The sequence below is a fragment of the Cynocephalus volans genome, chromosome 17 (genome assembly GCF_027409185.1).
Source record: "Cynocephalus volans isolate mCynVol1 chromosome 17, mCynVol1.pri, whole genome shotgun sequence".
Taxonomy (NCBI): Eukaryota; Metazoa; Chordata; class Mammalia; order Dermoptera; family Cynocephalidae; genus Cynocephalus; species Cynocephalus volans.
This window is the reverse complement of record NC_084476.1, coordinates 30,438,905-30,465,465: the sequence shown is the minus strand read 5'-3', so window position 1 is coordinate 30,465,465 and position 26,561 is coordinate 30,438,905. Positions and strand designations below refer to the sequence as shown.

At 38.8% G+C, this 26,561-nt stretch overlaps 1 protein-coding gene, 1 long non-coding RNA gene and 1 pseudogene across 2 annotated transcripts in view; 2 read left to right on the top strand and 1 right to left on the bottom strand.

The window, feature by feature from the left end:
• Positions 1-26,561, top strand: part of TMEM38B (transmembrane protein 38B) — a 60,739-nt gene that overhangs the window by 6,419 nt on the left and 27,759 nt on the right. The gene's annotated exons all lie outside the window — the stretch shown is intronic.
• Positions 6,612-9,707, bottom strand: LOC134365950 (uncharacterized). Its single transcript, XR_010022215.1, has 2 exons — positions 9,186-9,707; positions 6,612-7,530 (listed from the first exon to the last, which is right to left on the bottom strand). It is a non-coding gene; the product is annotated as an uncharacterized LOC134365950 (long non-coding RNA).
• On the top strand, positions 12,590-12,767 carry LOC134366288 (small nucleolar RNA U3; annotated as a pseudogene).

Here is a 26,561-nt window from a genome sequence, read left to right as displayed (position 1 = left end):
GCAAATCCAAACTGAGTTATCCTTAACAGGATTGATCCCCATCAGTTTAAAAAAATGTATACTACAAACCAGAGTGCTTTGTTATAGCTAAAGCAAAAACTATGGGTTCTATTAAAAACCATATCAATTAAATATATATAACATGTTAGGAACATTTTAAGTTCATTTTTATTGTGATAATTTTTAAATGAACATGTAACCAGTTATAAAAGGGGATATTATAAATAGTAACAATGGGAAAAAGTAGTAGTGGGAACCTGTAGCAGTGGAAACTAGGAGGAATAGAATAATACATTTAATAATTAATATTTATTGAGTTGCTACTGTATCTCAGCTAAATTCTTTATATTCATTTTCATATTGAATCACAAGAGGCCTACGAGGTAGCTATTGTTATTATTCCCATTTGACAAATTGGAAAACTGAGGCAAGAAATGTTGCTATAATTTTCATATCTAGTAAGTAGTTGAGCTAGAATCAAAACAAGAAATCTGACTTTAAAGCTTTCACACTTAACAGCTGCTGTCTCTCGTAGATTGATGGTTTAGCCATCTTTTAAAGTATAATCTTCCAGTTCCTGTGTGTTTAAAAAAACTTTTATAAGGACTTTTATTTCTATAAAAATATTTTTAGGAGATATTAGCATTTTGGAAAATTTTGTGTATGTGTACTTGCTGAAACTGTATAAAAAGTAGGATATCCAAAATCTAAAACTTTCCATCATTTCCACTTCTATTCCTATAGTACCAACCACTACCATTTCTTGACTGGACAATTGAAGTAGCTTCCTAAGTGGTCTAGCTGCTCCCTTCATTATCTTCCTTAGTGTATTCTTCACACAACAAAATGATTATTTTAAAATAAGTTAGAACATGGCAGTCCTATGCTCAGTAGTTTCTTATCTTATTAAGAACAAAATCCCAAACTCTTACCATGGCCTCTAAAACCCTGCAGAGTCTTCCTTGCACTTTCTTTGATGTAATGTCTTACCACTGTACTCATGCTGACTCTGCTCTAGCCAAATGGACTTTGCTGCTTCTCGAACACATAAGGTATTCTTCTACCTCAGTGCCTTTGTACTTGCTTTCTTCTGCTGTAATGTTTTTTCCCTAAAAGGAAAAAAATGATTTCTCTTATGAGAGGTCTTCTCTCGCTCACAACTATCACATCATCCTTCTTTATTTTTCTTCTTAGACTTATTACTACTAGACATCTGTTGATTTTTTTATGTTGGTTTGTCTCACGCTACTAGAATAACAGCCTATCAGAGCAGGGACTTTCCTTTCTTAACTGTGTGCCAAGTAGTGTTCTATATTCAGTAGATACATTGCTAAAGGAATGAATTGCTATGTGCTGTTATATTAGGAGGGATTTCTGTATTGAGTAGCAAGGAATTACAAATCTTGATTAGTTGGTCCTTTAAATGAAATAAAATTGCTTGTCCATAAACATATGTTTTCTTGGCCTAAACTAAAAGGTATGTTAGAAATGGAAAATAAGAAATTCATTTTTTTAATACAGTAAATTAATAGTATAGTATTTAATTATTCATTAACTTCAGATCTTTTATTATGTCCGTTTTACGTAAGAGGAAATTGAGGCTTAGAAAGTTGATTAATGGCAGGGTCTGGATTTCATTTAAGGCCTTTAGACTATGATCTTAATCAGGAAGACTTTTCACTATGAACAATCTGGTTTTTTTTACTTAAAATTTCAATCAGTGCTGAATAGGTACAAAAATAGTTATAAAATACATAGAAAGTATAAAGAAATGTGAAATAATGAAAACTTGTATATCTGTCATTCAGATTAAGAAAAAATTGCCCCTTAAATATTTTTATTATGAAGTGAAAATTCAAAAATCCACAAAAACCAAATATATGACCTAATGAATTATAGGGTACATCCTGTAACCACTACCCAAGTCAAGAAGTACAACTTTGTCACTTATCCCAGAAGTCCTTTCTGTGTGTCCCATTCCAATCGCAACCCCCTTCCCACTTTAAATAATCGTTATAAAAACACACCGTTATCCTAACTGTTATTGTACTCACTTCTTTGCATATCTTTATAATTTTATCATCTAATGTTCATCCGTAGACACTATAGTTTACTCATGCCCATTAAAAAATTTGATATGTTTAAAAAATTGTTTTTTATAGGTTATCCCTCTATTCCTTTCTTTTTCTTAAAATTTATCTGTTGAAGAACTAGAGACATTTGACCGTAAAGTTTTCCATAGCCTGGAGTTTGCTAATTGCATGTTCATGGTACAGATCATTATATTCCTCTATTCTCTGTGTTTCCTTAAAATTGGTACATTGATCCAGAATCCAAATCTGATTCAGGTTCGTTTCCTTCAGCAGGACTTATAAGGGGTCCAGATTGTCTGATTGGTTCTCTTTTGTGACATTAGCACCCTTTTACACTTAATGCCTATATCTCTTAATTAATTGGGAATTGCCAAATGGTGAGAGTCTAATTCTATCTTTTCTTTATTAGTTGGAATATTGTTATAAATAGGTACTTCCCATTTATTTATTATTTGGTAAACCAGTTGTATAGTTCGTATAGGAAAGGCAGGATAAATGCTTGATTCTTTACTTTTGTATGCCAGTTTTCAAGATAATGAACTGGTTCTCTGTCATCCTTGAAAGATGACCAGTTTTAAAAAAATTATGAACTCATGGATTTAATCATATTTCATTGGTTTCAATTACTTCCAATTATTGTCATTATTGAAGCTCAAATTGTCCCACCTTTGTCTAGTTGGGAGCCTCTTCAAATTGGCTTCTGAGACTTTGGATTATTTTCCTTTCTATTTGGTGTTATAAAATTTATCTTGTACTTCTGGAATCACTCATTTCTCTAAGAAGCCCTCGTTTCTTTTAGTGAGGAATGGCATTTCATGGATGGGTGGCATGGCCATAGATGGGTATGATAAAGTTAGAATATTCAAGTATTACTAATTTATTTTATTATTTATTGTGTACATAGTAGTTTAGAGTTAACAGTACTAAGACCACAACCAAAATGATTACTAAAAACATTTGCTTTTTTTCATATTCACTCTTTATTCTCCTCCCATTTTATTTATTTATACTTTTTATTTTTACTTCTCAATATATGTTGTAGTTGATTTTCATGTCCCTTTATCTGTTCCTCTTTCCCCCTGCCCTCTCTCCCCTCCACACTACATCATATCTGTTCACTTGTCTTAATATGTTCAAGGAACTGTTGTGATTGTTGTATCTTCTTCCCCCACCCTTTATTTGTTTGTATATTTATTTTTAGCTCCCACAAATAAGTGAGAACATATGGTATTTCTCTTTCTGCGCCTGACTTCTATCACTTATTATTTTCTCTAAGTCTATCCATTGTTGCGAATGGTAGTATTTCATTCTTTTTTATAGCAGAGTAGTATTCCATTGTGTAGATATACCACAGTTTCCTTAACCACTCATCTGACGATGGACATTTGGGCTGGTTCCAACTCTTGGCTATTGTAACTAGTGCTGCAATAAACATGCGAGTACAGGTATCCCTTCAGCATGATAATTTCCATTCCTCTGGGTATATTCCCAGCAGTGGAATAGCTTGGTCATATGGTAGATCTATCTGTAATTGTTTGAGGAAACTCCATACCATTTTCCACAAAGGCTGCATCATTTTGCACTCCCACCAACAGTGATGAGAGTTCCTTTTTCTCCGCAACCTCGTCAGCATTTATCGTTCTCAGTCTTTTGGATGTTAACCATCCTAACTGGAGTGAGATGGTATCTCAAAGTGGTTTTGGTTTGCATTTCCCGAATGCTGAGTGATGTTGAGCATTTTTTCATGTGTCTGTCGGCAATTTGTATATCTTCCTTTGAGAAATGCCTATTCAGCTCCTTTGCCCATTTTTTAATTGGTTTATTTTGTTTTTTGCTGTAAAGTTGTTTGAGTTCCTTGTATATTCTGGATATTAATTTTTGTCATATGTATATTTTGCCAATATTTTCTCCCAGTCTGTTGTCTGTTGGTTGTCTTTTCACTCTGTTGATTGTTTCTTTTGCTGTGCAGAAACATTTTTGTTTGATATAATCCCATTTGTTTATTTTTCCTTTGGTTGCCTGTGCTTTGGGGGTCATATTCATGAAGTCTGGACCCACTCCTACTTTCTGGTGTGTTTCCCCTGTTTTCTTTAAGGAGTTTTATTGTTTCAGGATGTATATTTAATTCTTTAATCCATTTTGAGTTGATTTTGGTATATGGTGAGGTACGGGTCTAGTTTCCTTCTCCTACATATGAATATCCAGTTTTCCCAGCAGTATTTGTTGAAGAGGCAGTCTCTTCCCCAGTGTGTAGACTTGGTGCCTTTGTCAAAGATCAGATGGCTGTAGGTGTATGGGTTGATTTCTGGGTTCTCTATTCTATTGCATTGATTGTGTGTCTGTTCTTATGCCAGTATCATGCTGTTTTGGTTATAATAGCTTTGTAGAATGGTTTAAAGTCAGGTAGTGTTATGCCTCCAGCTTTATTTTTTTTGCTCAGGATTGCTTTGGCTGAGAATGGTCTTTTGTTATTCCATTCGACTGTCTGGATAGTTTTTTTCCATTTCTGAGTAAAATGTTATTGGAATTTTGATGGGGATTGCATTGAATCTGTAAATCACTTTGGGTAATATGGACATTATCAAAATATTAATTCTTCCGATCCAAGATCCTGGGATATCTTTCCATCTTCTTGTGTCCTCTTTAATTTCTCTCAGCAGTTGTTTGTACTTCTCTTCGTAGAGATTTTTCACATCCTTGCTTAACTTTATTCATAAGTATTTTATTTCTTGGTGGCTATTGTAAATAGGCTAGCTTTCTTGATTTCTTTTTCTGCATGTTCACTGTTGGAGTATAGAAATGCTACTGATTTTTGTGTGTTGATTTTGTATCCTGCAACTTTGCTGAAATGACTTATCAACTCTAAGAGGTTTTTTTGTAGAGGCTTTAAGCTGTTCAGTATATAGGATCATATCATCTGTAAACCAGGACAGTTTGAATTCATCTTTTCTGATCTGGATGCCCTTTATTTCCTTCTCTTCTCTGATTGCTCTGGCTAATACTTTGAACACTATGTTGAATAGGAGTGGTGAAAGTGGGCATCCTTGTCTAGTCCCTGTTCTTAAGGGAAAAGCTCAAAGCTTTTCCCCATTCAGGATGATATTGGCAATTGGCTTATCATATAGGGCTTTAATTGTGTTGAGATAGTTTCCATCTATACCTAACTTGTAGAGAGTCTTTATCATGAACAAATTTTGAATATTGTCAAATGCTTTTTCAGCATCTGTAGAGATGATCATATGGTTTTTGTCTGTGCTTTTATTGATGTGGTATATCACATTTAAGGATTTGTGCATGTTGAACCAACCTTGCATCCCTGGGATGAATCCCACTTGATCATGGTGTATAATTTTGTGTATGTGTTTCTGTGTTCTGATAGCTAGTATTTTATTGAGGATTTTTGTGTCTATATTCATAAAGGATATTGGCCCATAGTTTTCTATTTTTATTGTATCTTTGTCTGGTTTTGGTATCAGGGTTATGTGTCTCTCATAGAATGAGTTTGTGAGAATGGCCTCTGTTTCAGTCTTTTGGAATAGTTTGTAGAGAATTGGTATCAATTCTTTTTTGAAAGTCCAGTGGAACTCTGCAGTGAACCCGTCTAGTCCTGGGATTTTCTTTGTTGGGATACTTCTGATAACAGCTTCAATCTCTTTTATTGTTTTTGGTCTGTTCAGATTTTCTATATCTTCTTTGCTCAGTTTTAGTAGCTTGTATGCATCCAGAAATTTATCCATTTCCTCCAGATTTTCAAATTTGTTGCTATATAGATGTTTTTAGTAGTCTCTAATGATTCCTTGTACTTCTGAGGTGTCAGTTGTAATATCACCTTTTTCATTTCTAAGTTTTGTTAGAGAGGTCTTCTCTCTTCTTTTCTTACTTAGTCTTGCTAAAGGTTTGTCGATTTTTAAAATCTTTTCAAAGAACCAACTTTTTGTTTCATTGATCGTTTGTATTGTTTTTTGTGCTTCTATTTCATTTAGTTCTGTTCTGATCTTAATTATTTCTTTCTGTCTACTAACTTTAGGTTTGGATTGTTCTTGTTTTTCTAGATCTTTAAGGTGAAGTGTTAGGTTATTTATTTGCCTTCTTTCCATTCTTCTGAAGTAAGGATTTAATGCAATAAATTTCCCCCTTAGTACTGCTTTTGCAGTATCCCACAGGTTTTGGTATGATGTGTCATTATTTTCATTAGTTTCAAGAAGCTTTTGATTTCCTGTTTAATTTCTTCTTGGACCCATATGTCATTAAGTAGAATGTTGTTTATTTCCATGTGTTTTTATAGTTTCCAGAATCTCATTTGTTATTGATTTCTAATTTTAATCCATTTTGATCTGAAATAATACATGGAATAATTCCAATTTTTTAAAATTTGTTGAGAGTTGCTTTATGACCTAACATGTGGTCTATACTGGAGAATGTTCCATGTGCTGATGTGTCGGAGGCCGGCTCCGACGAGAACAAAGGTAACCTGAAAGTAGAAGACCGCTGGGAAATAAAGACAGAGAAAAGCGGGGATCGAGGGGGCTAAGAGCAGGGATGCTGCTCACTAGCAAGTTTATTCTGGTCACAATCTTATTTATATCCTTTTAGCTGAGGTCTACGTGAAGGAATGTAACAAACAAGCTTTTTCAAAAACAATACAGGTGGCCTTGGTATTTCTTTGTTCCCTGCTCTCACGTCAATGGCTCATAAACATCTGAGGAACATGACGTTTATGGCAAATACCAGATCTAATCTCAAGGTGTATTTCTAGGCAAGAAGCACGCATACCCTGACCGGTGCATGACCCTTAGTAAGGACACCATTGTTTCAGATCTCCCTACTTGCTTGTAGGATATGCAAGAGAGACCCCTTTCAAGGCCCTCTTTAGCACCCCGCAAGCTAGTCAGGCCTGCACAGGTCCCCACAATTCCCCCTTTTTTATTTTATAAATGCATATAATCTTTGTCCTTATCTTGGTATAATTGTAATTTTTTAACAGTAACAAATAATTTTGTGAAATGGGTCAAGACAATTTTACAGCCAGTGATGAGAGCAAGAGATACAAGGATTACACCAAGAGCCAATATTCCTAAGTAGATCAAATGAGTGCTTAACTGTTGCAAAGTCGGGAACTGCATTTTAAGATTTTGAATAAAGTGTTGTTGGTATATATTGGAACACGATCATCCTCCCAGGTGACTGGGTGCAGCAAAGGTGGGTTAGGGACATAAGCCCAATAGTTGTCTCCCGACACCGGCACAAAAGGAAAAAAGATGATCCAGAATATGGAGCAGAGATGTGCCAGGGAGTGTAGTGTGAGGGTCTTCCGATCAGACTCATTCTTGCGCCGAGGCGTTATCCTCAGCCTCATCATTTTCCTGCGTAGTCGAGTCACCCGACTTTTGGGCATGGCGGACACACCGCTCCGGTAACCAGCGAGGGCTATCAGCGTCTGTGGGAAAAACACAAACATAACCTCTCCCCCACATTAGTACTGGATCAGGCCCGTGGAGGGCCCCAGTGAGAGGGTCCCTCCACGTGACCAAGGGGTGAGAAACAGCTTTTGGATTCCAAAACTTTTCTGCTGCAGAGCGTCCTTCTGCATCGATTTGCAAAAAATTTAAGATATAAATAGCATGGGCAAGGAGGGAATGGGGAGACTTATAGTCTAGCTCCCCCTTTTTTATTTTATAAATTTGGTTTTTGATTGTCAGATGTGCACGTTCAACAATCCCTTGACCTTGGGGATTGTATGGGATGTCTGTTTTAAGTGCAATATGGAATTGAGAGCAAAATCGCAGAAAAGAGCGACTGGTGTAGGCAGGGCCATTATCAGTTTTAAGATGTTTAGGTGTGCCCATCACTGCGAAACAGGACAACAAATGAACTTGTAGCATAAGCAGCAACAGTTTCCAAAACAGCATCAGTAAATGGAGCAGTAGGTCCATACTGAGCACAAGCCATTTTTAATTCTTTCAACTGTTTGTAAGGCAAAGGCTCGTGAACACGGCGAACATTACCCTATTGATCTCTTTGTTCAATGACAGGGTAAGCCCCCAACGGAGGACGATAACCCTCCAAGTTTTCTCCGTTTCTGGATGCAGCCCTAAGGGCTAATTGTAAAGGAGAAATGACATCATCCAGTGTCGGAGGGGGAGGTGAAGTCTTAAGGACACGAAACTCTGTTCCTTGAGTGTCTAAAGCCGGAGCCACAAGGGGAATTCTAGTTAAAGGAAGAGGGTCAGATTGGTTCTGTACATCTTTAGAAGATTCTTTTTGTAAACCTTTACATATTCAGCAATTGCCTGAATTTCTTGCCGCAAGTCTCTAAGAAAAGTAACAGTATTGCCCCCCTCCATGGCAGCAAATATTCCCTCGTCATGATGGTAACGGGCAGCCTGTTCTTCAAGATTTTCCCATTCCCGAGGAGAAAGTTGCTCCTCACCCGTAGGAGCCGAAGCTTCTAGATCAGTAAGCACTGGCTCCTGAAGGGGAACATCATCTAAAGCTTCTAAAAATTCTTGATAGGTTTGAGTCTGGCATATTTTATGTAAGGCTTCCTTAGGGGGGTCCTCCGACATGTCAGAGGGTAGAGGAGCAGAAGGCTGTATGGGCTCCTCATACCCTGGCGGCCCTCCGCCAGACAGGGGAGGGGGCATTCCAGGCGGCGGAGGTAATGGACACGATGGAGGGGCCAAGTCAGCGGAAGAGTGGGAGCGTCTGATAGAGCGCCGCGCAGCACGCCTCCATCTGTCTGCCTCACTTTCAGTAACTAAACAATCTTTAATTAGAGACCATAATGCAAAAGCATCAATTGGAACAGCTTCTGGCCCATGAGCTTGATAATATCCCTGAATACGTTTGTCAACTTTTCTCCAGGTTTCAATATTAATTGTGCCAGATTCAGGAAACCAAGGACAAACTTGCTTTATAAAAGCAATAAATTTAGACAACTGTTTAGTTTCAACTTTAACATCTCTCAAACTAAGAGAACTATGTAACACTTGAACAAACAACTCAGAACTATTAGATTGCCCCATTGTTGATAACCCCCGATTGTAACAACAATACCGAAACCACTAATAAACAATAATTGCATGCACTCACCTTTCCTGTGGTTCGGGCAGCCTTCAGTGTTTTCAGGTCCCTGTTCGGGCGCCACTTGTTGGAGGCCGGCTCCGACGAGAACAAAGGTAACCTGAAAGTAGAAGACCGCTGGGAAATAAAGACAGAGAAAAGCGGGGATCGAGGGGGCTAAGAGCAGGGATGCTGCTCACTAGCAAGTTTATTCTGGTCACAATCTTATTTATATCCTTTTAGCTGAGGTCTACGTGAAGGAATGTAACAAACAAGCTTTTTCAAAAACAATACAGGTGGCCTTGGTATTTCTTTGTTCCCTGCTCTCACGTCAATGGCTCATAAACATCTGAGGAACATGACGTTTATGGCAAATACCAGATCTAATCTCAAGGTGTATTTCTAGGCAAGAAGCACGCATACCCTGACCGGTGCATGACCCTTAGTAAGGACACCATTGTTTCAGATCTCCCTACTTGCTTGTAGGATATGCAAGAGAGACCCCTTTCAAGGCCCTCTTTAGCACCCCGCAAGCTAGTCAGGCCTGCACAGGTCCCCACACTGATGAGATGAATGAATATTCTGAGGTTGTTGGAATGTTCTGTAGACACTGCCAAGTCCAGTTGGCCTAAGGTGTTTAGAGCTTGTGTTTCTCTATTGATTTTTTGCCTAGATGATCTGTCCAATGTTGAGAATGGGGTGTTCAGGTCCCCTGCTATTATGGTGTTAATGTCTATCTCAGTCTTTAGATCTAATAGTGTTTGCTTTATAAATCTGGCTGCTCCAGCATTGCGTGCATATATGTTTATGATTGTTATGTCTTCTTTATGGATAGATCCTTTTATCATTATATAGTGGCCTTCTTTATCTCTTTTTATGGTTTATGCTTTCAAGTCTCTTTTATCTGATATAAGAATAGCTACTCCAGCTCGTTTTTCATTTCTGTTTGCACAGTATATCTTTTTCCATCCTTTCACTCTTAGTCCAGTATATCTTTTTCCATCCTTTCACTCTTAGTCCGTCCTTTCACTCTTAGTCCATGTCTTTACAGGTGAGGTGAGTCTCTTGAAGGGAGCATTTGTTCAGTCCATCTTTTTAATCCATTCAGTCAGTCTGTGTCTTTTGAGTGGGGAGTTTAATCCTTTTACCTTTAGAGTTATTATTGAAAGGTGTTGATTTACTCCTAGCATCTTATTGATTTTTGTTTAGATGTCTTAAGTGTCTTTTGTTCCTTTCTTTCTGGTTTTCTGTTTGTCTTCCGTGTTTGTTGGTTTTTTGGAGTGGTAGATAAACTACTTTTTCTCTTTATTGTTAGCATTTTTGTTTTACTAGTAGGTTTTGTTTTTTCTTGAGTATTCATGGTAGTGGTGGTTGTTTTTCAGGTATCAAACTGAGTACTCCCTTGAGAATTTCTTGTAAGGCTGGTTGTGTGGTAGTGAACTCCTGTAGTTTTTGTTTGTCTGAGAATTATACTATTTGTCCTTCATTTCAGAAGGATAGCATTGCTGGGTAAAATATTCTTGGCTGGTAATTTTTGTCCTTTGGTATTTTGAATATATCATCCCATTCTTTTCTGGCTTTTAGGATTTCTGATGAAAAGTCTGATGTTAGTCTGATTGGGGCTCCCTTATAGGTGACTTGCCGCTTCTCTCTTGCAGTTTTTAAGATTCTCTCTTTGACTTTGAGTTTAGCCAGCTTGACTATAACATGTCTTGGAGAGGATTCTTTTGGGTTGAATATGTTTGGGGATCTTTGGGCCCCCTGAATCTGAAGATCTGTGACTTTCTGTATACCTGGGAAATTTTCTGCTCTTATTTCATTGAATATGTTTTCGTTGCCATTTCCTTTTTCCTCCTCTTCTGGAATCCCCGTGATTTGGATATTTGAGTGCTTAAGGTTGTTATCTCTCTTAGATTTTGCAGGAATTCTTTTTTTCTTTTCTCTCATCTACCTGTGTTAATTCAAACAGCCTGTCTTCAAGGTCAGAAATTCTCTCTTCTGCTTGTTCTAGCCTGCTGGTTAGACTCTCTGTTGTGTTTTTTATTTCATTGAATGAATCCTTCAGCTCCACAAGCTCTGCTACATTTTTTTTCAGGGCATTGATTTCTTTGTACATTTCTTCTTTTAGGTCCTATATATATTTTCTCATTTCATTGTGTTGTCTGAGTTTTCTTGTATCTCATTTAGTTTCCTTGGAATTGTTGCTAAAAATTCCCTGTCATTTCAAGGACTTCCTGTTCTAGAGGATCTAGAGCTTGAGTGTTATTTTTTTCCTTTGGTAGTAATGTAGTTTCTTGGTTTTTCATATTTCTGGTATCTTTCCTTTGGTGTTTAGTCATTGTGGCAGGGGTTATCACAGTCCACTTGTTCCACCCTGATTTCTGGCCTGGATCCTGAAGGGACTCCCAATTCTGGGCAGTGGGGACTAGCCTGGGGTGGGGGTCCTATGGCACCTGCCTGTTCTGGCAAGACTGGCTCAGGATGTGTGGGCCTGGCAGCTCTTGGGCCTCTCTGGATGGCAGAGACTGGCCTGACCCAGGGGTTCTGTTCTACCTGCCTCTTGTGGCGCAGATGTCTTGGGACATGTGGGCATGGCTGCTCTTGGGTTTCTCTGGGTTGCAGGGACTGGCCTGGGCTTGGGGTCCCATGGCAACTGCCTGTTCTGGCATGGCTGACTTGGGGCATGTGGGCCTCGTGGCTCTTGGGCCTCTCCTGGTGTCAGAGACTGGCCTGGACTGGGGGTCCTGCAGTGCCTGCCTGTTCTGGCATGGCTGACTCGGGGTTTGTGCTCCTGGTGGCTCTCGGGCCTCTCTGGGCAGCAGCAACTGTCCTGGACTGGGAGTTCCACAGCATCTGTCTGTTCTGATATGGCTGGCTCAGCGTGTGTGGGCCCAGTGGCTCCTGGGCCTACCTGGGTGGCAGGAAGTGGCCTGGGCTGGGTGTCCTGCAGAGGCTGCTTGTTCTGGCATGGCTGACTCTGGGCGGGTGGGCCCAGTGGCTCTTGAGCCTCTCTGGGCAGCGGGGACTGGCCTGGGCTGTGGGTCCTCTGGTGTGCGGCTCCTGCCTGTTCCAGTGCGGCTCTTGGGCCTCCAGTCGTGGCTTTTAAATAGTTGCAAATTGGTCGATTTGTGGGAGAGAGTGATGCTAGGAACCATCTACTCCGCCATCTTGACTGGAAGTCCCTCTCCTCCCATTTTAAAAATAGATGTCCTGTTCTACACTGTCATAGTTTTATAGCCATTACCTACTATATTCTTCCCTTGTTAGTCATCAATATGTCTTAGTTTTTCAGCTAACTTTATATTTAATGCTCATCATCAGTTTTTTTGTCTGTACCTCTCTCATAATTTTGGTTGTCTGAAGGTTATTCTCTAGGAAATTTATCAGGAACAATAGTCCCTGAGTCCTCACATGTTGATTAAGTTTGTTTGTGTTAAGTTTGACTTGAAAGTCAGTTTTACTGGATATAAAATCACAGGCTTAATGACTGTACAGTGTTCTCTCCTGAGCATGAAGCGGCTCTTGATGTTGCTTTGCTGTAGCTGCTATTAGCCATTGATGATCATTCTTACTCTTGTTTTGGGAGAGTAAGAGAGAGAGGACATAGTCTGAGTTGTCTCATAAAAAAAGTGAAAAAAAAAGAAAAACCATTGGCTCATACTTTCTATACTTGAGTATTTTAAATATTTTACTCCATTTTCTTCCAGCTTATATCATTGCTGTGAAAAAGTCTGGTGCTATTTTAATATTCTCCCCCTTATAAGTCACATGTTCTTTTTTTCTAGATGCCTAAAATATTTTTTTATGAAAGCCTAATAAATAAAATGTCTCGTTGTTAAGTATACTGGGTCAGTATTCTCAGGGATGTGGTATGTTTCTTTTAGTACATACAAATATATTTTTTTAATTGGGGAAAGTTATTTTAGTATTTGTATTCTTCCTTTGCTTTGGTTTTCTTCAGGAACTTCTATTATTGATATATTGTCTCTTCTTTGCCTTTCTTCAATGAATCGTTTTTTTTTATCTGTCTCTTTTATAAATTAAAGTATTTTTCCCTTTTTACCTTCTATTTTTTTGAAGGCACTGTCATATTTATTTATCTTTGTGCTCTCTGGTTTGGTCTTCAGTTTCTGAAGTTGTTTTTGTTTTTTTTCCTTTTATTCATTATTCTTTCCTAAGTATTGTCCATTTGGTTTTTAGTTTTTCTAATTCTGATGTATATTGTTCTTTTATGTGTTTTTATCACTTTTTTAATGTTTCTAGCTTGTTTTGAAATAGTAGGTTGCAGTTTTGATCTCTTTTGTGGGCACATTTCCTGATGCTTTCATTGTTTATAGGAGTTTACTCTGCTACGTTTTTTTCGTGTAGTAAGTTTGTGAGGGATTTGACTTTGATACTTTTCCTGTTGGTCATTTTTATGTGAAATTGATTTTCTAGAACTTTCGGAATGAGGTAGAATTCAGAAAAGATTTTCTGACTTCACAGGGCTACTGTTTCTGTTGTTTTTATGTAATGTTCAAAAGATGATGACCTGCTTTCTGAGATTTTGTGGTTCTCTTCCCCTTCCCCAGTTTGTTCTGGACCTTCTATTTCTTATATTCTATCTTGCTCAGTTTTGATTCTCCTCTAGCAGTTTCTTCTCAGTGCGGAGCCTGTTTTAGAAGAGAGCCCTGGTGTGTCAGGTTTGAAAGGTCACAGGGATTAAATTGCTCCAACTTTTTGAGAACTTCTTATCATAGACCCTTTGTCTTATCTGGTATTAGAGATGCCAGAAGCCCTTCCAGTTTCAGCTTTTCTGTTGTTATCGTTTTGGCTTTTTCCAAATTGGCCTGCTGTGCTTTCCAGTGAATGCCCATTAGCCATTTTGGTGTTATTTTGTTCTCAAATCCATTTGCTTTTTTCTTCCTGCCAAGTAATACATGTCTTGCAGGTGGTGGTGATTTGTCTTTGCCTACTTACATTTTAGGGCTTTAGGAGATAACCTTGTCACAAAGTTTTGTTTTGAGTATTATGCATGAGATTTTGGTTTTGCTATCTAGTGGTTCTATATATTTTTACTTGGGGATTTGAAGAGATCATCATGTATGCAGCCACTACCATCTTCCCAGACCCTTGCCATTAGTTTTGATGTCTCCTGTGTGTACTTCTTCCATCCCATCTCCTTTCTTCCTTCCTCAGAGGTAACCATTATCTTTAAGTTTGTGTTTATCATTCCTTTGCTTTCCTATGTAGTTTTAGCATATGTTTATTTCCCTATACAATATAGTTTTTGAAAGTTTTATAAATGGAATCAATTGATCAAAAATAAAGCAATTTTTCCCTGACTTGCTATTTTATGCTCAACCTCTATTCTTGGGATTCATTCTTATTGCATGTGGTTGTAATTTATTAATTTTCATTTCTGTATAGCATAGCCAAATTAATATGTCCTAATTTATTTATCTACTCCTGTGCTGACAGATTTGTTTCTAGTTTTTGCTATTGTAAATAGCATTTCTAAAAACATTCTTGCATGTATTTACTCGTGTACATGAGCAAGATTTTCTCTTGGTATATGCTTAAGAGTAGATTTATTGAGTTATAGGGAAGGTGATTCTTACACTCTTATTAGATAAGGCCAAATATACTAATTTACATTTCCACTACATTTCACTCACCCTAAGAACTGGACTTTACCAGTAAATTACATATACTCATACATTCCCTTCCCCATCCCATCTCTCTCCCCGTTTCCCACAGATAACCTCTATCCTAAGGTTTGTGTTTATCTTACCTTTTACAAAACCTTGTATCATATACATGTATAAACAATAGATTTTTAGTTTTATTTGTTTTGGTGCTGTTTTAAAATGGGGTGTCATATTGTCTATAGTTTCCTGGGACTTGTCTTTTTCACTCTGCATTATATTACTAAGATTCATTTGTGTGTTTGCATGTAGCTATAATACATTCCTTCTCACTGCTGTGTAATCCATTATGTTAATGTCTATATTTTATTTATTCTTTTGTTGATGAGCATTTTTATTGGTTCTAGTTATTTTGTTGGGCATTACACCACAGCAATAATAGCAACCACTTATGTAGCATTTACTATGTTCCAGACAGTTTTCTAAGTGCTTTACATATATTATATTATCTCACAAGAACTCTGTGAGATAGGAACCCTTTTATTCTTATTTAAGAGATCACGTAACTGAAGAATGAGAGGCTAATAACTTGCCCAAAGTATCATGGATATTGAGTAGTTGGAGCTCAGATTCAAACCTAGGATGTCTAGCCCTTCAGTCTGTGCTTACGCAGTGTATTGTTTTGTATTCCAGAAATAAGAACATTGTCTTTGTCCTCACAGACGCTGAAATGTGAAAAATGATACTGTCTTAACGAAATAGTATATTTTACTATTTTAGAGGTTTTAATATTTAGAACAAATTTGTAGTCTTTGCTTCATTCAGTTGATTTTAATTTTAGAGATTAGGTGATGTTGGGAATGTACCTTAAACTCTACTAAGCAAGGTCCTCTGTATTTAGTATATGCTCATAGTGTATACATCTGGAGATTAGCACCATCTACTGGCAAGGAGAGACAATGACTTGATATGTCATACTGCTTGGAAAACAGTGTGCACTTTGATGGGATTTTTCTTTCTATAAGTTGTTTCTTGGGGAAATTAATATTTTATAATTTTTTATGTATTGATTTTTATGCGATCTGTTTTTCTTAAACTTCCAAGTATCAATTATTATGTATTGCACATTTGTATAACTGAGACTACATTTAGATGACGAAAAAAACAGAAAAAAATATAGTTTTATAGGTGTCATTCTGTCAGTCTTTTTCAAAGCATACACATAAAATTATTAATTTGTTATAGTAATAAGTGTAAGAGCAAAGCTGTCATATTGGACTAACATAAAATATATTTAGTTTATTGTTCTGTTTTGGCTTAGTTAGGTGATACTGTCTTTGACCGAGGAGTGGAATTGATAGTGGAGTAAAAACTGAGTTCTCAGTGATTAACCCTCGGAAGCCTCTCTCTGGTCATTCTTGGCATTGGCCTAAATTCTACTCTCATCTTTTTAAAATTTTTTTGGTGGCTGGCTGGTACAGAGATCGAACCCTGGACCTTGGTGTTACCAGCACCATGCTCTAACTAACTGAATTACCGGGCCAGCCCCCCATCTTTTAAAAAAATTTTTTAAAAAAGATTTTTAAAAAAACATATTGGTTGTACATATTTATGGGGTACAGAGTTATATTTCAATACATGTATACAATGTGTGAGGACCTAATCAGGGCAGTTAGAATATTCATCATTGCAAAACTTAATCTTTTTGTGATGTTAATATTTGATCTCCTCTCTCGTAATTTCATTTTATTTTATTTTTGGCCACAAAACAAGACTTAATACATTTAAAAAGACTAAGATCATGAAAAATATGTTCCTCAACCACAATAAAGAAGGAAATTTAGGAAATTCACAATGTGTGGAAATTAAACAATACTCTCCTAAATAAATGATGGATAAGAAGAAAAATCACCAGGAGGTTAGATAGTACTTTGAGGTAAAAATCAAAGCCCAACATATCAAAATTTATAGAATGTAGGGCTCATGCAGTGCCTAGAGGAAAATTTATGCTTGTATACACCTATATTAAAAATAAGAAAAATCTTAAATCAGTAATGTAAACTTCTACCTCCAGAAAATAGAAAAAGAACAGCAAACTAAACCAAAAGCAAATATAAGTAGAAAATAACAAAGATTATAACAGAAATATATGGAAAAGGGAATTGAAAAACAATAGAGAAAATCAGCAAAACTAAAAGGTGATTCTTTAAAAAGATCAACAGAATTTGCAAACCGTTATCTAGACTGACCAAGGAAAATAGAAGACCGAAATTTCTAAAATCAGAAATAAAGCCAGGAGCATTATTACATTGTCATTATGGTTTTTTGTGGTGGTAAGATTTGGTTTCTTCTTTTCCGTTAGCATTTTTGTTCTATCAGTGGGTTATGTTCTTTCTTGTGTGTTCATGGTGGTGATTATCGGTTTTCAGATTCCAGTTGCAGGACTTTCTTGAGGATTTCTCTCAGGGCTGGTCTTGCGGTGGTGAACTCCCACAGTTTTTGTTTGTCTGGAAAATACACTATTTTTCTCATTTCTGAAGGATAGCCTTGCTGGGTATAGTATTCTTGGCTGTCAGTTTTTTTCTTTTAGTGTTTTGAGTATATCATCCCATTTTCTTCTGCCCTGTTGTGTTTCTGTTGAGAAATCTGCTGTTACCCTGATAGGGGCTCCCTTGTAGGTGACTTGATGCTTTTCTCTTGCTTCTTTTAAGATTCTCTCTTTGTCTTTGAGCTTTGCCAGTTTGACTGTCATGTGTCTTGGAGAGGGTCTTTTTGGATTTAATCTGTTTGGGGATCTTTGAGCCTCCTGGATGTGAAGGTCCATGTCTCTCCCTGTTCCTGAGAAAACTTATTATTTTGTTGAACAGGGTTTTCATGTTCCTTTCTGGTTGTCTGCTAGCTTTCTTAGATTTTTTTCATTTTTTTAGAATTCTTTTTTCCTTTATTTTTGTTCACCTGAGTTATTTTGAAAAGACTATCTTCAAAATCAGAAATTCTTTCTTCTGCTTGTTCTAGCCTGCTGGTTCAGCTCTTGATTGTGTTTTTTATTTAGTTGAGTGAAACTTTCAGTTCCATGAGTTCTGCTACATTCTTTTTTTCAGGTATTAATCTCTTTGTAAATTTCTTCCTTCATATCGTGGATTTTTTTTTCTCACTTCATTATGTTGTCTGACTGACTGAGTCTTCTTGTATGTCAGTGAGTTTCTCTAAGATTATTGCTTGGAATTCCTTTTCAGTCATTTTAAGGGGTTCCTGCTCTGTAGGGTGTGGTATTTGAGAATTACTGTATTCTTTCAGTGATGTCATATTTTCTTGAGTTTTCATATTTCTAGTATCTCTACGTTGATGTCTGGTTATCTGGTAGAGCAGTTGTTTCTTCTATTACTCTGGAGTGGGCTTTGAGAAGAGAGATGGCCTCTTCTTTTTCTGGTTGCTGCTGGTGACTCTCCTTGTGTCAGTGCAGCCAAATGTCTGGCATGCCACCTGTACAGTGGCTGTGGCTACTGCTGTGGCATTGAGCCACTTTTGTGGCAGCTGTGGCTGTGGTGGTGGCTGTGGTGGACCACCTGTGCAGAATTGATGTTTTCAGCATGCTCCTTACCTGCTTGTGGGCAGAGGGGGCTGTCCTTGGCTCCTGCGTAGGACCCTGGGTGTACTCTGTTTCTTGCCTGGTTTTGGGCAGAGGGGGCTGCCCTCAGCTGCTGCCTAGGACCCTGGGCATGCTCTCTTATTGGCTTCTGAGAGGAGGGCAACCCCTCATCTTTTCTACTTATACTGTTTTAGCTTTTATTTATTAGTGGCCTACAATCTTGATTGTATCCTGTTTTAGACTAACTTCTATTCTTTATCATTTTTTTTTTTGTAATTAAAGTTTGTCACTTAAAAATGTATAAGAAATTGGGCCGAGCCCGTGGTGCACTCGGGAGAGTGTGGCGCTGGGAGCGCGGCGACACTCCTGCCGTGGGTTCGGATCCTATATGGGAATGGCCGGTGCACTCACTGGCTGAGTGCCGGTCACGAAAAAGACAAAAAAAAAAAAAAAAAAAGTGTATGAGAAATCACTTGTTGTCTTCTCATTCCATTTTCTCTCTCTTTTCTCTATGTTTTCTTTAGGTACTTTACAAGTTAAAGGTACCTTAGATTTGACAATTTTATTTAAAGGTTAAATTATAATTTTTACAGACGAAGGGACATGGTGATAACTTAATGAGTGTTGGTTGTTGAGTGATTCATTAAAGGAATTCTAAAAAGCTTATTCATGTTATAGAGCGGGAATAGTTGTATCATAGAGCCATTGGTTTGATATGTTTACTTGTAAGTCTGCTGAGCATCATAAATAATTATTCTTTTGCTGTTTGGCTATTTATTTTGAATGAGAACAATTTTTTGTTTAAAATGTTAGCTTATTGTAGGTGTACTTCAAAAATATCTGATTAAATAGAATAAAGAGATATTTGTCCAGAAATAGCAGTAATTATAGATTTTAGACTGTATAACATAGTGTCACTTGGTTGAATATAAAAAGTCCAAGATTGCTGTTGAAATAGTATGTTGGCAGAGAGTTTCAAGATGGCGGCGGCTGCGGCGGCTGGCGCGGAGTAGCTGAGGTGGAAAAGGTGGCCACTGGGCCTCAGGCAGCTGGGAAACTTGTGGACCTTCCTCTGGCCATCTCTTAAGGGAGGACTGCTGCTGCTGGCCGGTCGTGGGGGCTCAACGCCACTTTGCCCCCGGCAGGAGAGGCTGCCTCATTTACAGGCAACAGCTTTGAAGTGTGGAGCAGGAAAAGAACTGATTCTTAGCTGCAAAAGTGAGTCTTGAAACAGGGAACACGGCGCCAGGGCTGCTGTGGATGCAGCCAGGATCCCGGAGGCTGGGGCCGCACTGAAGGCGGCCAGCTGCCCTATCCAGGATTCGAGGTTTCAGGCCGGCATTAAAGAAGACTCCTGGGAGCGCCCGAGCGGCGCCGCGACTGAACAGCCCGAGGCGGCAGCGCCGAGAACACGGAAGGCAACAAACCAGAGACAGAGCGAGCGCCCGACCTGGCACAGCACTGTGAGTGATCCCTGGCACAGCTCTGTTCGGGGGGTGGATGCCCACGCGGCTCCCCGCCTGCACCACCAGGCCACTCACGGCCCCGGTGCTGCCTCCATTTTCCCAGGTGCGGGCAGCTCCACCCTGCTCAGCCATCACTGAGCCCATTTGCTTGGCCTGGCGCGGGGCTTTCCGGACCCTGCGGGCCGACCTCCTCTCCCACTCCCTCCACGGTTCTCTGGCAGGGCTGGGGGTGTGGGGCGTCCCGACCAGTTTTGGGAGGGCTAGGAAGTACGGGCGGGCGGGCTAGGAAGTACGGGCGGGCCGACTGTCACTCCACCACACCCTGGACTCCGGCCCCGGTAAACTTCCTGTTACTGGGAGGCAGATACCATCTCTGCGACCACCAGTTTGGAAAAAAGCCTAACGAATTTCTGGTTGGGAATAGTGTGGTAGGAGAGTTCCCAGGTCCGCTTGAACCTGCCGGAGAGCAGGCTGCAGGCGGGCACTAGACTCGGTTTATACCGGGGGGATACAAAGGTGAACAAGACCCGAGAAAGATCTACACAGTGCTACAAAGGCACCCAGAGAGACCGGTCGTCTGTGCCTAGCAGAAACCTGGTAGACTTCCTGGGCGAGGCGGTGCTGAGCAGGGTCTTGAAGGCCCAGCTGATAGACGAGGGGTGCAGAAGACACGCCCCAACCCAGCACAGTGTGCACAGAGGGGGGAGACGTGCGGCCAGGGAGGCGGAGACTCGACAGAAACCACACACCCGGTGGGGTCGCCACTGCACGATCTAACAGCCTGGGCCAGAGCACACGGAAAGGGGAGAAGTCCTGTACAGAAAGTGAAAGCTCAACAGAGATCACACACCCTGTGGTACGTGATCCACCAGCCCAGCAGAGTACAAGCTGACCAGAAAGGTGGATCCCCGGAGAAGCCCAAGACCCGAGGCAACCACACACACAAGACACTAGAGGCCAACGGAGCAGTCACGGCGGGAGCCATACCAAATTGGCAACCACAGCAACATCCTAGTTAGTCATTAGTCTCAAACCGGTGGACTGTGAAACCCCCTGCCACAATGAATAAACACCAAAAAAAAGACACCAGAAATACAAAAAATCAAGAAAGTACACCACCAAAAGTTAATAAATCTCATACTCTAGATCCTGTAGAACAAGAAGCCCTTGAAATAACTGACAAGGAATTTCGAGTGATAATTCTAAGGAAACTGAATGAGATACAAGAAAACTCAGCTAGACATCATGATGAAATGAGGAAAAGTATACAGGATCTGAAAGAGGAAATATACAAGGAAATCAATGTCCTGAAAAAAAATGTAGCAGAACTTGCTGAACTGAAGAAGTTATTCAGCGAAATAAAAAACACAACGGAGAGTTTAACCAGCAGGCTTGTCGAAGTTGAAGAGAGAACCTCTGAACTTGAAGATGGGCTGTTTGAAATAACACAAGCAGACAAAAAGAAAGAAAAAAGAATCAAGGACATGGAAGAAAATCTGAGAGAGATATCAGACAACCTCAAGCGCTCAAATATCCGAGTCATGGGTATTCCAGAAGGGGAGGAAAATGGAGATTCCATTGAAAACATATTCAAGAAAATAGTGGCAGAAAACTTCCCAGGTATAGGAAAAATCACAGATCTTCAGATCCAGGAAGCTCAACGATCTCCAAACGTATTCAACCCAAAAAGGCCTTCTCCAAGACATGTCATAGTCAAATTGGCAAAACTCAGAGACAAAGAGAGAATCCTAAAAGCTGCAAGAGAGAAGCGTCAAATCACCTATAAGGGAGCCCCAATCAGGTTAACATCAGACCTTTCATCACAAACCCTAAAAGCTAGAAAGGAATGGGATGATATTTTCAAAATACTAAAAGACAAAGATTGCCAGCCAAGAATACTCTACCCTGCAAGGCTATCCTTCCGAAATGAGGGGCAAATAGTATATTTCTCAGACAAACAAAAACTGCGGGAGTTCACTACCACAAGACCACCCTTACAAGAAATCCTCAAGGGAGTACTGGGTTTGGTTCCTGAAAAATAACTACCACTGCCATAAAAACCTAAGAAAAATCTAAACCCGCTAGTACAATAAAAATGGCATTCATGAAGAGAAAACAAGCTAACAAAAACACTATCTACAACCTAAGGAACCAACAAACAAAGAAACCAAACAGTAAATCAGAAAGCAAGGAACAAAAGACACCTAAGACAACCAAACAACCAATAAAATGCTAAGAATAAATCAACACCTTTCAATAACAACTCTTAATGTTAAAGGCTTAAATTCCCCAATTAAAAGACACAGACTGGCTGACTGGATCAAAAAGCAGGACCCAACTATATGCTGCCTACAAGAGACCCACCTCACCCATAAAGATTCACACAGACTAAGAGTGAAAGGATGGAAAAAGATTTACCATGCAAACAGAAAAGAAAAACGAGCTGGAGTGGCTATTCTTATATCTGACAAAATAGACTTTAAACTAAAAACCATAAAAAGAGACAATGAGGGACACTACTTAATGATAAAAGGTCTGATCCATCAAGAAGACATAACAATCATAAATATGTATGCACCCAATGTTGGAGCAGCCAGATTTATAAAACAAACTCTATTAGACCTAAAGAAGGAAATAGACACTAATACCATAATAGCAGGGGACCTGAACACTCCACTGTCAATATTAGACAGATCATCTAGGCAAAGAATCAGTAGAGAAACACAAGATCTAAACAAGACTCTAGACCAATTGGAATTGGCAGATATCTACAGAACATTCCACCCAACAACCTCAGAATATTCATTCTTCTCATCAGCACATGGATCATTCTCCAGGATAGATCACATATTAGGTCACAAATCAAGTCTCAATAAATTCAAAAAAATTGGAATTATCCCATGTATCTTCTCAGACCACAATGGATTAAAACTAGAAATTAATAACAAACAAAACTCTGGAAACTATACAAACACATGGAAATTAAACAGCATTCTACTTAACGACATATGGGTCCAAGAAGAAATCAAGCAGGAAATCAAAAAGTTTATTGAAACTAATGAAAACAATGATACATCATACCAAAACCTGTGGGATACTGCAAAAGCAGTATTGAGGGGAAAATTTATCGCATTAAATGCTCACTTCAGAAGAATGGAAAGATGGCAAGTGAACAACCTAACACTTCACCTTAAAGAACTAGAAAAACAAGAACAATCCAATCCTAAAGTTAGCAGACGGAAAGAAATCATTAAGATCAGAGCAGAACTGAATGAAATTGAAAACCAAAAAACAATTCAAAAGATCAACGAATCAAAAAGTTGGTTTTTTGAAAAGATAAATAAAATTGACAAACCATTAGCATGGCTAACAAAAAAAAGAAGAGAGAAGACTCAAATAACAAAAATTAGAAATGAAAAAGGCGATATTACAACTGATTCATCTGAAATACAAGGAATCATTCGAGACTACTATAAACAACTATACGCCAACAAATTTGAAAATCTGGAGGAAGTGGATAAATTTCTGGACACACACAAGCTCCCAAAACTGAACCGTGAAGACGTAGAAAATTTGAACAGACCAATAACAATAAAGGAGATTGAAGCTGTTATCAGAAGGCTCCCAACAAAGAAAAGCCCAGGACCAGATGGATTCACAGCAGAATTTTACCAAACATTCAAAGAGGAATTGACACCGATTCTTTACAAACTATTCCAAAAGATTGAAACGGACGCAAATCTCCCAAACTCATTCTATGAAGCAAACATCATCCTGATACCAAAACCAGGTAAAGATATAACCAAAAAAGAAAACTACAGGCCGATATCCTTGATGAATATAGATGCAAAAAGCCTCACTAAAATACTAGCAAACAGAATACAGCAACACATACGAAAAATTATTCATCACGATCAAGTGGGATTCATCCCAGGGATGCAAGGTTGGTTCAACATACGCAAATCAATAAATGTGATACACCATATTAATAAACTCAAACACAAGGACCATATGATCATCTCTGTAGATGCTGAAAAAGCATTTGATAAAGTTCAGCACTCATTCATGACAAAGACCCTCTATAAGTTAGGTATAGAGGGAAAGTATCTCAACATAATTAAAGCCATATATGACAAACCCACTGCCAATATCATCCTGAATGGGGAAAAGCTGAAAGCTTTTCCTTTAAGAACAGGCACTAGACAAGGATGCCCACTCTCACCACTCCTATTCAACATAGTGTTGGAAGTACTAGCCAGAGCAATCAGTGAAGAGAAGGAAATAAAGGGCATCCAGATTGGAAAAGATGAAGTCAAACTGTCCCTGTTTGCAGATGACATGATCCTATATATCGAACAGCCTAAAACCTCTACAAAAAAACTGTTGGAATTGATAAATGATTTCAGCACAGTAGCAGGATACAAAATCAACACACAAAAATCAGTAGCATTTCTTTTCTCCAATAGTGAACATGCAGAACGAGAAATCAAGAAAGCCTGCCCATTTACAATAGCCACCAAAAAAATAAAATACTTAGGAATTGAGTTAACCAAGGAGGTGAAAAATCTCTATAATGAGAACTACAAACCACTGCTGAGAGAAATTAGAGAGGATACAAGAAGATGGAAAGATATTCCATGCTCTTGGATTGGAAGAATCAACATAGTGAAAATGTCCATACTACCCAAAGTGATATACAAATTCAATGCAATCCCCATCAAAATTCCAAAGACATTTTTCTCAGAAATGGAAAAAACTATTCAGACATTTATATGGAACAATAAAAGACCACGAATAGCCAAAGCAATGCTCAGCAAAAAAAATAAAGCTGGAGGCATAACACTACCTGACTTTAAGCTATACTACAAAGCTATAATAACCAAAACAGTATGGTACTGGCATAAAAACAGACACACTGACCAATGGAATAGAATAGAGAATCCAGAAATCAACCCTCACACTTACTGCCATCTGATCTTTGACAAAGGCACCAAGCCTATTCACTGGGGAAGGGACTGCCTCTTCAGCAAGTGGTGCTGGGATAACTGGATATCGATATGCAGGAGAATGAAACTAGATCCATACCTCTCACCGTATACTAAAATCAACTCAAAATGGATTAAGGATTTAAATATACACCCTGAGACAATAAAACTTCTTAAAGAAAACATAGGGGAAACACTTCAGGAAATAGGACTGGGCACAGACTTCATGAATACGACCCCAAAAGCACGGGCAACCAAAGGAAAAATAAACAAATGGGATTATATCAAACTAAAAAGCTTCTGCACAGCAAAAGAAACAATTAAAAGAGTTAAAAGACAACCAACAGAGTGGGAGAAAATATTTGCAAAATATACATCTGACAAAGGATTAATATCCAGAATATATAAGGAACTCAAACAACTTTACAAGAAGAAAACAAGCAACCCAATTAAAAAATGGGCAAAAGAGCTAAGTAGGCATTTCTCTAAGGAAGATATCCAAATGGCCAACAGACATATGAAAAAATGCTCAACATCACTCAGCATCCGGGAAATGCAAATCAAAACCACATTGAGATACCATCTAACCCCAGTTAGGATGGCTAAAATCCAAAAGACTCTGAACGATAAATGCTGGCGAGGCTGTGGAGAAAAAGGAACTCTCATACATTGTTGGTGGGACTGCAAAATGGTGCATCCTCTATGGAAAATGGTATGGAGGTTCCTTAAACAATTGCAAATAGATCTACCATACGACCCAGCCATCCCACTGTTGGGAATATACCCAGAGGAATGGAAATCATCAAGTCGAAGGTATACCTGTTCCCCAATGTTCATCGCAGCACTCTTTACAATAGCCAAGAGTTGGAACCAGCCCAAATGCCCATCATCAGATGAGTGGATACGGAAAATGTGGTACATCCACACAATGGAATACTACTCAGCTATAAAAACGAATGAAATACTGCCATTTGCAACAACATGGATGGACCTCGAGAGAATTATATTAAGTGAAACAAGTCAGGCACAGAAAGAGAAATACCACATGTTCTCACTTATTGGTGGGAGCTAAAAATTAATATATAAATTCTCACACACACATACACACATACACACACAAACCGGGTGGGGGGGGGGGAAGAATATATAACAACCACAATTATTTGAAGTTGATACAACAAACAAACAGAAAGGACATGGTTGGGGGGGAGGGGGGGAGGGAGAAGGGAGGGAGGTTTTGGTGATGGGGAGCATTAATCAGCTACAATGTATATCGACAAAATAAAAAAAATTAAAAAAATAAAATAAAAAATTTAAAAAAAAAAAAAAAAAAAGAAATAGTATGTTTTTTTTTTTGTAAAGAAAGTGTAATTTTATTAATATTATTTTTTACATCCTAGGATGTTGTAGTGGAGCAGTTGGGAGGGAGGGGAGAGGGGAAAGGGGAAGGAAGTGGAATGGAAGAAGGAGGAAGGAGGAGGGGCAGGATTAAGGCCTGTGACCCCACTCGTTCCCACAAGGGAGACCAGGGGGCTTCCAGCAGTGGCTTGGTCATTGCCAGGCTGGGTGCAGATGTCAGGGAGGTGTGACAAAAGCCCTCGCCCCCCACCATCCTAGCTTGGGAACTTGGGGCCTTTCTTGCTGCAGTTTGGTGGACATCACTGGGCTGGTTGCACGTCAGGGGGGTGTGGCTGAGGCCGTTGGCTCCCCACCACCCCTGCTTGGGAGAGTCTGGGGTG